Genomic DNA, 13,107 nt, shown 5'->3' on the forward strand with positions numbered 1-13,107 from the left:
TATGTTGCCCTGGCTGGTGTCGAACTCCTGGGCTCAAGTGATCCTCCTGCCTTGGCCTCCCAAAGTGCTGGGACTGCAGGTGTGAGCCACTGCGCCCAGCCTTCCTGTTTCTTATGTCTCTCTTAATATATAGGTTTTCTCCCTTGTCTTTTTTGCCCCTACCTTTCAATTTAATTATTGAAAAAGTCATTTGTCCTATAAAATTTCCAACAGTCTATAAAATTCTGATGACTGTATGTCCTTGGTATCATTTCACATGTTCCTCTACCTTCTGTATTTTCTACAAACGGTACTTAAATCCAGATGTGTGCTAAGATTCAAGTTTGGTTTTGACAGGAATTCTTCACAGATGGTGTACACTTCCATTAGGAGGCCAAAACACAGATGTTTACAGAAAATACTAGATACCATAGAGAGATACGAATAGTAAGAGTTACAAGAAGTTAGAAAAATGTGCAAGCATTTCCAGAGTTTAGATAATCAAAGGTGCCACAGAGGAAGTAACTCTAACAGTAATCTTCGAACGATTGGTAAAAATTTTAATTAAGTGGATGTGGTATAAATAGGAAACCTATTTAAGATAGATGAAGCTGGATATGAAAACTGCAAAGTGGTTGTCTGAAATAACCTCATGTGGAAGCAGCAATGAGAAAAAACTACTATGGTAGTTCAGACAGGAAGAATAAAGACCTGCAGAGGGTGATGACATTGGGAATGTGTTTACCCTTCTGTGCTGGGCACCATACCCTAATGGCTCCCAAGCAAATAAAAGAAGGACTCAGGGCCAAAGGTAGTTCAGAGCAAGGCAGGCAAAAATGGTATATTAGATGATTCCATGTTTTAACTATAAGTAAATATTTTAAATGTTTTCAATGGCTTCCTTTTACTGAATTACCAACTTTTTGTTGTTTCTATTTTGGAGCAGGTGTACTTTTCTTTAATAAAAAGACTATAACACATTTTCAGATTTTCTTTTGCTTTAAACTATTTAGACCTTCTATAAAAGGAGAATAAATTAAATGTGTTTTGTTATATCTTGTACCTGGGAGAAGTGCTCTAATGTCAGCTGAAAGATCAAAGTATTTCATTCTTTGGCAGTCTTAAGAATTTTTCTCATTTTCAAAGGAATATGGCAATGTGAAAAAAATGGCCAAACCTCTAGACTCCACTGGGCTTGTTGCCAAAAGGAGACCGTGCTTTTCTTCTCTTTAGACACAGGTACAGGTCCTTTATGCAAGCAGAACTTTTTGAAAAAGAAAATTCCAGTGTCTTTCTTTGAAATACTGACTTAAATAAAAAGCTTGAATAATCAGAGTTGAGACGGTATAAAAACAGTACCTTTCACTCTCAAGGTGGGTTATAAATAAACAAGGTAGTTCTACAACAGCATTCTAGGCATTTGCCCTCTGAAAATGTTTTTAAAGAAAACTGACACACGAGAATATTGACAGGAGAAACAGCTTAATATATATTTGTTATATCTAACTGCAAAGTAAATGCTGTTAAATGGCAATGATTCAAAACTGTATTAGGACAGTATTTTAAATAATTTATGTTCAAAAGTTTGTTAAAGAATCTCTTTTTTTTTTTTTTTTTTGTATTTCTTAGTAGAGACGGGGTTTCACCGTGTTAGCCAGGATGGTCTCGATCTCCTGACCTCGTGATCCGCCCATCTCGGCCTCCCAAAGTGCTGGGATTACAGGCTTGAGCCACCGCGCCCGGCCTAAAGAATCTCTTAAGAGGGGCACTAGAAGAAACGAGTAAGTTCTGATTTTTCCCCTCTTCACGTCAGACAACCAATGTGTTGTCCTTGTAACAAGGTTTGAGGGAGGCGCATCTCACTCATGAGTGTGAAAGCCCAATCATCACACCTCAGATGAATAAATTCTGTCAAACAGTGTTCATCTAGAAATATTAAGATGGAACCATTCTAAAATATGATCTGCTGTTAAGTACAATTTTGTGAATCTTGTTTTCCAAAGAGATTGGATTATCCCATCTATTGTAAAAATGTATTTATAACTTACAACATATCTCATAATTTATATTCAGTATATTTTTGAGGATGGTATTAAAATTATGCTCAGTTTAAAATACATATATAATAATTTACAACTTATTCTTCCTTATAATAATACACGTTGGTAAATTATTTTCTTTTTTTTTTTTTTTTTTTGAGACGGAGTCTCGATCTGTTGCCCAGGCTGGGGTGCAGTGGCCGAATTTCAGCTCACTGCAAGCTCCGCCTCCCGGGTTTACGCCATTCTCCTGCCTCAGCCTCCCGAGTAGCTGGGACTACAGACGCCTGCCACCTCGCCCGGCTAGTTTTTTGTATTTTTTAGTAGAGACGGGGTTTCACCATGTTAGCCAGGATGGTCTTGATCTCCTGACCTCGTGATCCGCCCGTCTCGGCCTCCCAAAGTGCTGGGATTACAGGCTTGAGCCACCGCGCCCGGCCAATTATTTTCTTATTTTAAGAATGTACTACCTTTTGCTAGTTATGATAGAGTATAAATTTTGATAGTTCTTATATGTGTTAAAATGGAATATTTCAAAGGGTCCCAAGTTTAACTAAGTTTTACATTGTTTTTCTTCAAACCACTATTAACAGCAACAGTGAAGGATACCTTTAAAAAGTGTATCTTCTGAATCTCTTATAAAATAAATATTTACATTAGTGTTTTTTTCTTTAAGTTAGAAATGTACACGTCAACTCATGTATTTCAGAGAACTAAAAAGTAACTGTAGTCTTTCCTCAAGATGTTTCCCTATTGCACTAATAAACACTTTTTTCCTATAGTATCAGATCACAATCAACATTATAGACAAGATATACAAAAGTCTCAGCCCTTCCACTGTACTGGGCTTCCTCACAATTTAATAAACAATTTTACTGTTTTCTGTTTGTTTAGTCAAAAACAATTTATTAAACATATACCATGTGCTAACTATCGTGCTTAGACCTCACAAGCTTACAAGGAAAAGGCCTTTTCCCTCAAGGAATTTATATTCTAAGAAGTTAGCAGATGACACATAAACAAGCAATTATAATAAAATGTGATGAGAAAGAATATATAAAGAATGATGAGAATGCAGGGGAGGAAACAATTCTTTCTACTGAAGAAGTTAAAAACGACTCCCATAAGAAGTGAAGCTTGGGCTAAATCTCCAATAAGCAGAAGGCTGGGAGAAGGTGGTGAGTCAGAGAGTAGAGGGAAGACAGAGAACGGCACAGGCAAAGAGAACAGTGTGTGCAAAAGCATGAAAGCGTGACCAGACATGGCACACTGTGTAGAATGGCACGAGAGGACAGCAGGGAAGCTTGTGCAGGGCGCAGGCCACAAAGGGCTTATACACACCAAACTAAGGAAGTTAGATTTTATTAAGTGACAAAGTCACTTGATCTGTTTCCTATTCTCTAGAGGTAGGGAGAAGAGAAGATGAATTCGATAAATCCTCAGGTAAAATTGGAAAGACTTTGTGTTTGATTGAATATGAAGGGTGGGACAGGCAAAGAGAGAGAGAAAGGGGTCTAAGCTATTTCTTGGGTTTGGCTGAGTTGGATGAAAGCTGTTATTACCAAATGAGATCAAGAATACAGGAAGTGTTGGTTTAGGGGGAAGATGGTGAGTGCAGTTTGGCATATTCTGAATCCAAGGTAACTGAGGGAGATCCAAAAGCAGGTCTCTGGCAGCTGGTTTGTATATACATAAACGGCTGAGGCTCAGGAGCGTAGCCTGGGCCAGAGGCACTGAAAGAGATTTGGGAGTCACCTCATGAACGCTAAAACCAAGGAGGCTGAAGAAGAGTAGTAAGTGAAGGACAAAATTCTACGAAGTGCCAATGTTTAATAGGCGGGAGGTGGAAGAAGGCCAATGACAGAGAGACTAGGACAGTGTGGTTTCAGAGAAATCAAGAGGACTTCTGACACAAAGATTTGCCTAATAAGAGATCTTTTGTTGACACGATCTCAGGCACTGTGTCAGAAGTTTCACGTAAGTCACTGTAACCTTGAAGTAGATATTATCATCTCTATTTTACAGATGAAGTAATAAGCAGCTCATAAACCACAAGCTACACAGGAGCTGGGAGACTCTCTATATATTCAGCCTGTGAAGGCTTCTCACAATTAGGGACACTCTTCTTCCAGCTAGAATGTGGTACAGTAGATGTGTTGGGGGGATGGAGAAGGGGAAGGATCAGGGTTGAGACCCCAACCAGAGTGGGGTCTCAGAGTCTAAGTTAAGGGTGGCCAGCATTCAGATGAATGGTGAGAGAGCAGATCTTACACCTTGCCTTTCATGATACTTCCAACTCTTCCTAATTCTGTAACTCTCCAGTTCTGCCTCATCTTTTACCTGCCAATTGCTTAATTTTCTTGTCATCCTTAAGCTACATCTTACAGTCCTGATTTCCCTGCCAGTCCTTTATGAATGTAGGAATGTAAGCTGATTTTCCTCCCACAGCCACTGCATGTACATTTTAAAAACTTGTATTTGACTTTGTAATGAACGCTATCCATATTCTCTATCCTATCTATTCTCTATCTATATATCTCTCTCTCTATCCTATATTCTCTATCTCTATCAGCCATTTACTTTTTCTGGTTCCTTTTAAAGCCTCCTTCCCTCATCCCTTCCCCTCTCATCATGCTCATCCCTCTATTTATCGCATGAACATCTTCATGGACTTTGCCTAAGGGGGAAAATCCTTCCTATTTATTTTCCTGACAGTTCATCACTAAGGTCTTTCTCCCAGTCATAGGAAATACTGGGTCTTAATTCTCCTTCAAAAAAAAAAAAAAAATCCTGGAAATATATGATTAATGCTCTTGTTCATTCTAAGAACATAAAAAGTACTCCAGCTATGTAAATAACAAAGAAAGAAAATTATCTAACGAGAAAAATGTGTGTGCAGGCTGATGAATTTATCTCCTTGATAGTTAGATTATCTACGTGTCTCTCTCTGAAAGTTAAAAAAATAAAAATAAGGCCGGGCGCAGTGGCTCAAGCCTGTAATCCCAGCACTTTGGGAGGCCGAGATGGCTGGATCACGAGGTCAGGAGATCGAGACCATCCTGGCTAACACAGTGAAACCCCGTCTCTACTAAAAAAATACAAAAAATTAGCCGGGCGCGGTGGCGGGCGCCTGTGGTCCCAGCTACTCGGGAGGCTGAGGCAGGAGAAATGGCGGGAACCCGGGGGGCGGAGCTTGCAGTGAGCTAAGATCCGGCCACTGTACTCCAGCCTGGGCGACAGAGCGAGACTCCGTCTCAAAATAAATAAATAAATAAATAAATAAATAAATAAATAAATAATAAAAATAAAAAGAGGTTGCTGGGGCGGCCACTGAGGGGGTCGGGGAGGCTGTGCAAGGTGGCGAGCCCGGGCAGCCAGAGCGGCCCCTGTCCCAGCTGCAGCACGAGGAAGAGATGGCGGCCGAGGCCAGGGAAGCCGTGGTGTCCCCCATGGACGCATTTCAGAGCCTGGACTCGCCCTCTGACGTCCTGTACAGCGACAGAGCAGAATGGGCTGATACAGATTCAGTACTGCAGAATGATGGCCCCAATCCCGTGGTCCAGATCATTTATCGTGACAAATACACACTCTGGAAATGATTAAACTAGTACCACACAATGAAAGTGCATGGAACTATTTGAAAGGGATTTTGCAGGATCGTGGTCTTTCCAAATATCCTGTTAGGTCAATTATTTGATTTACAACCAAGTCATAGTTCCCCCTACCTAACTGCCTTTCTTGTGGCTATCTATGAAGACATGCTAGAAAGCCAGTGTGACAATAAGGAAAACATTCTTAATAAAGCATTAGAGTTACGTGAAATCCTAGCTCAAGAAAAGGACCCTATAAAAAAAAGAATATTGGAGATATACTGGGAGATCCCCTCAAAGCAAACACAGCATAGAAAATGACTCACCAACAAATGTACAGCAATAACACCATCCAGAAGAACTTGATGGAATGCTTTTATTTTTTATTAAGGGACTCTGCAGGAGTTTAAAACGAGAGTGATCCTTCCCTTTGCCTGTGGTGTAAAAGTGCATCACACAGGTGTTGCTTTTTAACAAGAACTGATGCTCCTTGGGTGCTGCCGCTACTCAGACTAGCTCTAAGTAATGTGATTCTTCTAAAGCAAAGTCATTGGATGGGAGGAGGAAGAAAAAGTCCCATAAGGGAACTTTCGTAGTCTTATCAACATGTAATCTAATCCCTTAGCATCAACTCCTCCCTCAGTGGTACACGCGCCAAGATTTGTAGCAGTAATAACTGCAGGTCATTTGTATGTAATGGATATGAGGTAGCTGAAGTTTGGTTCAGTAAGCAGGGAATATAGTGGTTCCATCAGAGCTGGTCTGCACACTCACATTATCTTGCTATCACTGTAACCAACTAATGCCAAAAGAATGGTTTTGTAATAAAATTATAGTTGTATCTAAAAACAAAAACAAACAAAAAAAGAAGTTACTGATATTCTTTCTCAGTATCCTCTGAAAACAAGTACCTATGTTTTCTTTCTTATGGCACAGAAGCAGCAAAGTTGGTAAAGAAATACTACAATCCTTCTGGAGACCAGAACCCTGACTTCCAGATGTGACTACAATCTAACAGGATTCTCTGATGCAGACTGGCAGGAGGGATGAACAGCCCTCCCAAGTCTTCCTCTGCCAATATGAAAAACTGCTCCACAACTCTTGCCCCTGTACGTAGAGGCTGAAAGAAGAGAACACTGATCTCAATTTCAGGAAGAGACTAAAGAACATCTGCAGGTTTTCCTTCTATCTGAAGAATCAAAACTGTAATTAAACTGCAATAACTTTCCACCTTGTCTTCAAATCTCATTGTCACTTTCAAAACTTCCATTAACCCATTTCATATAATCTCAACTGCAATCTGCTATCTTCTTCATACCAAGAAAATAAAATGTTTGCTTACTGCTCTTTGAAATTCCAACTCTTTTCATACTTATGCCTCAAAAATATTACTTGTCAATACAAAAAAATTACTTTTCATTTGCCAAGTACTCTCCCAATTTTCTCCAAAGTTTGTTAAATCTCATTCAAATCTTCACTATCTCCCACGAGACAGAGAATCTCTCAGTGCTCTTTCAGGACTGACCAGTGGGCCCCTTCCTTCAAACTCACCCCACTAGAATGATCTAATTATTTGCTTCCCCAGCTTAGGTGGTTCTTGTTGAATTTTGTCAAAAGAGACAGAGAGGAAACAACTAGGATGGAGAGAAAAGCAACACAACAAAGTCTGGGATCATAGAAGCCAAAACGAGGGGCTGTTCTGATGTAGATTATAGATCAAATACTGCTGGGGTCATGTAAGCTGGGACTACAAAATGTCCTCATTAAACCAACGAGTTCACTGGTGATCATGACAAAAGCGTCCACGGTGGGGTGGGTACCAGGCTGAAATGAGCGGAAGAACGAATGAGAGGTTAGGAAGTGAACACAACACACTGGGGAGATATGGGAGTAAAGGAAAAATGTTTTCCCCTAAAAAATGGGACACACTTTTAAGTTTACATAAGGTAGGAATAAGGTAGAGAAAAACAGACTGGTGATGTAGTAAAATAGGGAAAAATATCAAAGTAGAAAAGTCTGGAAAGGGCAAGAAAAGAGGCCTAGAGTGAATACAGAGACATGGGCTGATGGTGCAAGGACTAGATCTTCCATAAAGAGAGCACAGACAGACAAGATAGATGCAGCTGTAAGAGGCAGAAGCAAGAGCAGATTTGGAGGTGAGTTCTTTTTTCCCTTTACATAAAGAAAAAAATGCCTTAAAAAGTTTATTAAATTCCACGGTGTATAGGATATACTTCATAATGAATTCAATTAATTTTAATAATTATCTTTATGATTCTGAGTATAGAATGATTTTAGATATATATTTTTGTAATCAATAGTAAGGCAGTGCAATTTTTAAAAATTCTATTTGTGTTTAATACTGCCACAATCAGATTTTTCTTCAATTAAGTGACTGCATTTTGTGACTAATGCACTTTCAAATAACTGTATACCACATTAAATATGGTAATACATGAAATAGCCCTAATTAAAAAAAAATATCTAGCTTGGGAAAAGAAAAAATATCCTACTACAGTTGCAGGTCATTAACTATTAAGCTGACAAAACACTGCTCATTAGGAGGCAGAATTTTCTTCTAGTATATCTTAGAAATAATTCACATCCAAATGAAGTATTTTGATAAAGAAGAAATAAAAATTAGATAATTTCATGTTTTTATTCAGATATTTGATAAAGAGGAGGCTGAGGCATGAAAATTACTTGAACCCGGGAGGCGGAGGTTGCAGTGAGCTGAGATCGCGCCACTGCGCTCTAGCCTGGGCATCAGACTCTGTCTCAAAAAAAAAAAAGAGTTGATGCATTATTTCTAAAATGTATGAAAGCAGTACTACAAAATGGATCTAATTTTGTTGACAAAATAATACCAATTAATCCTTTTTAAATTTTTAAATATTTTCTGTTCCTTTTCTTTTTTTTGAGACAAGGTCTTACTCTGTCACCCAGGCTGGATTATAGCGGTACAATCATGGTTCACTGAAGCCAACTTCTTAGGATCAAGTGATTCTCTCCTACCTCAGCCTCCAGAGTAGAGGGTATTACAGGCGTGAGCCACCATGTGCAGCTAATGTTTATATTTGTTGTGGAGACGGGGTCTCCCTATGTTGCTTAGGTTGGTCTTGAACTTCTGGGCTCAAGTGATCCTCCTGCCTTGGCCTCCCAAAGTGCTGGGGTTACAGGCATGAGCCACCATGCCTGGCCTCAATTAATACTAATTGGGAAGAAGACCAACATAAATTATTGAAAGTTTTAACTGAGAAATATTTTAAAAACATGTAGTCTTCATACTTTCAATACACGGAAAGGCTAAAACTATATAGCAAAAATACTCAAGGGACTCACTGAAATAGATCAGGATAATTTGTAATTAGCATGTAGTTAATTTTAGATGAGCATCTATTATGTGTCAGAGAATGTTTTTAGACAACATACCAAGCAATTGGGGATATAAAAATAACCACACATATTTTTCCACTTTGAGAACTTATGGTTTAATTAAGAAAGATTAGAAACCAGAGAGTACAGTATAACAAAATATAAAAAATGAGAAAGCATAAGACTCTATTTACTAGTTTCACAGATGACTTCGTAGAGTAGGGGAGCTGAGAAGTGGGAAGCTGTTTAATAGGTAGCAGGAGTATAGTATTCCATATAAAGGTCATAGGCAGCACTTGAGGCACTACCAGGAGTCTGGAACATGAATGCAGTGATGAAGCTGCACGGGTACTTCTTCTCAGAAGCACAGTATGCTTCTAAGGTCTTGAAATGAGTTTCTCTTTTCAGTTTTTAAAGATTAATCTCTTATCTCTTAATTTTTTTTCTTAAGATGACTTAAATTTTCTCTTTTCAGTTTTTATTTTATGCATTTTTCTTGAAAACAGTTTTTAATAGAATTTCTAAAATCACATTATATTTACGGAGAGTTTTACACAAAAGCTGAATTAATCTACTCTGGTTCTCATATTCTGCCTTTAGGTCAAAATTATTATAGAACCCTCCTCAGCCTTCCTTATTTCAGGAAAAAAACATCACATAATCATAAGATAGTTCAGTTTATATCCACAGAGATTATCTGAGTTTTTGCAACTGGTAAACATCTTTCTTAAAAATCTCAAAATGCTTCCAGAAAAGTCTACATCATGGAAAAAGCTCTGATCTAAATATTGGTACTTGAACTTTAAACATTTTGCTTAAAATCTACTTTAAAATGCCAAATTAGTAATTTCCTAAAGTAAAACCTTACAAGATATTTATTAACTTTGATTTTTAAAATACCATTTATTTACAAACTCATTAACAAGAGGCTAAGGCCCAGTTAATATTAAATCTTACAAAAAACATATAGCAGTATTACCAATTATAAACTTAAAATGTACCAGACACATAGTAAGAAAACTAAAACCAACTTGCCCAAGGTTACACAGGTAACTAATAGAGCTAGGAATCTAAACCAGGCTTAAAACCCATGTTCTTAATATTTTTTAAGGCTACATACCAGATACCATAAATGTTTAAAACATCTTATTTTATTAAATTCTTTCAACAATCCCATAAGGAAGGCATTATTATCTTATTTTAAAAGGTGATGAAAGTGAGGATGAAAGAGATTAAGTAATTTCCTCAGGTAATAAAACTAGGAAAAATTTGAATTTAAGTCTGTCAACTTCAAAACATGCACTTTTGTTCACTAGCCATATACTACATTCCAGTAAATTCCCACTATATAAAATATAGGAGCTTGTTAACCTCAAAGTATATAGGGATGTTCTGGTGCTAGGACTGGAAGGAATTGGTAAGGGGTGGGGTGAAGTGGGTGTAAAGATAAGTAGACAGTTTAGTATAAGGGACTAATACTCGTAGAATATAATGAAAGTCTACTAAATATTGGCCGGGCGCGGTGGCTCAAGCCTGTAATCCCAGCACTTTGGGAGGCCGAGACGGGTGGATCACGAGGTCAGGAGATCGAGACCATCCTGGCTAACACGGTGAAACCCCGTCTCTACTAAGAAATACAAAAAATAGCCGGGCGAGGTGGCGGGCGCCTGTAGTCCCAGCTACTCGGGAGGCTGAGGCCGGAGAATGGCGTGAACCCGGGAGGCGGAGCTTGCAGTGAGCTGAGATCCGGCCACTGCACTCTAGCCTGGGCTACAGAGCGAGACTCCGTCTCAAAAAAAAAAAAAAAAAAAAAAAAGAAAGTCTACTAAATATTGATACACTGAGGAATGTGCAGAAATAGATATTTATCAAAAATAAATAATAAATGATTAATATTGATTTTATGGAGTTATTATACCTTTGTCATATTTTTCTTTTCCATGGAGTGTTATGTGATAAACTTATTCTCAATTTGAAACTAATTTTTTTTTTTTTTTTTGAGATGGAGTCTCGCTCTGTAGCCCAGGCTGGAGTGCAGTGGCCGGATCTCAGCTCACTGCAAGCTGCGCCTCCCGGGTTCACGCCATTCTCCGGCCTCAGCCTCCCGAGTAGCTGGGACTACAGGCGCCCGCCACCTCGCCCGGCTATTTTTTGTATTTCTTAGTAGAGACGGGGTTTCACCGTGTTAGCCAGGATGGTCTCGATCTCCTGACCTCGTGATCCGCCCGTCTCGGCCTCCCAAAGTGCTGGGATTACAGGTTTGAGCCACCGCGCCCGGCCGAAACTAATTTTTTTTTTTGGAGACACGGTCTTGCTCTGTTGCCCACGTGACCACACACAGCTCACTGCAATTGCAACCTCAACCTCCAGAGCTCAAGTGATCCTCTCACCTCACCCTCCCAAGTAGCTGGGACTACAGGTGTGCATCACCACACCTGGCTAATTTTTCTTCTATATTGTTTGTAGAGATGGAGACTTGCTACACTGCCCAGACTGGTCTTGAACTCCTGGGCTCAAGCTATCCTCTTGCTTTGGCCTCTCAAAGTGCTGGGATTACAGGTGTGAGCTAATGCACTCAGTCGTAAAATTAATGTTGATTTGAGAATGTTGTAAATCTCTTGAGATAACTATAAAAGCTCTGCTGCATTCAATGAAAGGTTATAAACCACTGATTTAGAAATCACATTTGTTTCTTAATTCTCCAATTCCTTCTTTAGGTAACAGGAAAGAATAATTAATTTATCATCTACTTCAGGTGAACACTTTTTCTACACTTATAAAACAGAGTGGTCTATCTCTCAGGTCCTTGGTAACTTTCACTAAATTAACTATGCCAACTACTTCTATTTTAAATATCTATTTCTACGATCACTCCCTGAACCCTGAAATCACCTACAAGTGCTTCAGCTTAGAAACTGTAAATTCAGACACCTACTCTACAACCACGGTTCCTTTCTGCTGTTGGATACTCACCACATCTGTTTTCAACCTCACTGGCAGCCTTCTCTCCAGGCTTTTTTCCTCTTCCTGGAGTTTATCATGAAATGGGATTTTTTTTTTTTTTTTCCCTCTTGACTTTCCTACTTTCTTTTTAAATTTTTCTTCCTATTTTACTTTCTTCTCTATTGTCTCTGCTTAGACTCCATGGCTCATTAGTTAAAACCTCTCTTGCTCCTAACATTGTTAACTCCCTAGGCCATGACTTCCTCCATTCCTCTGCCTAGCAAATCCTCACTGTCCATCTATTCTATTCTACAACTACACTGATCAATGACTCTATTCTTTCATAATGTATGTTCTCTTCTAGTCCTTGAAGGATTCCCAGAAGTCCTTCTGTTTCTCTCATCAGTTCTTTTTCCATATCCCAGAAGCTACTTCAAACCTTCTTTCTCCATAAAGCTCAGCCCTACTATATCCAATTTTTTTTTTTTTTTTTTTGAGATGGAGTTTCACTCTTGTTGCACAGGCTGGAGTGCAATGGCACAATCTCAGCTCACTGCAAACTCTGCCTCCCAGGTTCAGGTGATTCTCCTGCCTCAGCCTCCTGAGTAGCTGGGATTACAGGTGCCCGCCACCATGCCTGGCTAATTTTTTGTGTTTTTAGTAGAGACAGGGTTTCACCATGTTGGCCAGGCTGGTCTCGAACTCTGGCCTCCCAAAGTGCTGGAATTACAGGTGTGAGCCACTGCACCGGGCCCTAAATCCTATTTTATAAAGAAAATCAAGGCTACTCCGAAACACCGCCCTCATTTGCTTGCCAGTAATTTGCAAATGTCTGCATAAAATGCTCATTTGTTCATCCTTTTCTCCTGACACAATGGGAAAGACATCCTCGCTGTGGAATGCTGATCCTTCCACTCCTGTTCTGAAGACAATCCCTTCGTTCCTATTTTCCAGGATTTTCTCCTATTCATACTTCCTTTGTATTTTCCACCTCTCCTTCTCATCAACAAGAAACATGCTCACCACCTATAATAAACCAATATTCTCTTGGCCTTTTTTCTCTATCCGTAGCTACTACCCTCTAACTCCTCTGCTCATGACCACGTCTCTCAAGAGGTCTGTGTTTACTTTTCTCATATCTCCCATCACTTCTTAGGGTTCTGCAACTTGGCTTTAGATCT

At 39.2% G+C, this 13,107-nt stretch overlaps 1 protein-coding gene and 1 pseudogene across 1 annotated transcript in view; both read right to left on the reverse strand.

Annotated features, from left to right (window-relative positions):
* Window positions 1-13,107, reverse strand: part of MICU2 (mitochondrial calcium uptake 2) — a 104,211-nt gene that overhangs the window by 32,750 nt on the left and 58,354 nt on the right. The gene's annotated exons all lie outside the window — the stretch shown is intronic.
* On the reverse strand, window positions 1,787-1,882 carry LOC112611202 (annotated as a pseudogene).

Source organism: Theropithecus gelada, chromosome 17 (genome assembly GCF_003255815.1).
Source record: "Theropithecus gelada isolate Dixy chromosome 17, Tgel_1.0, whole genome shotgun sequence".
Classification (NCBI taxonomy): domain Eukaryota; kingdom Metazoa; phylum Chordata; class Mammalia; order Primates; family Cercopithecidae; genus Theropithecus; species Theropithecus gelada.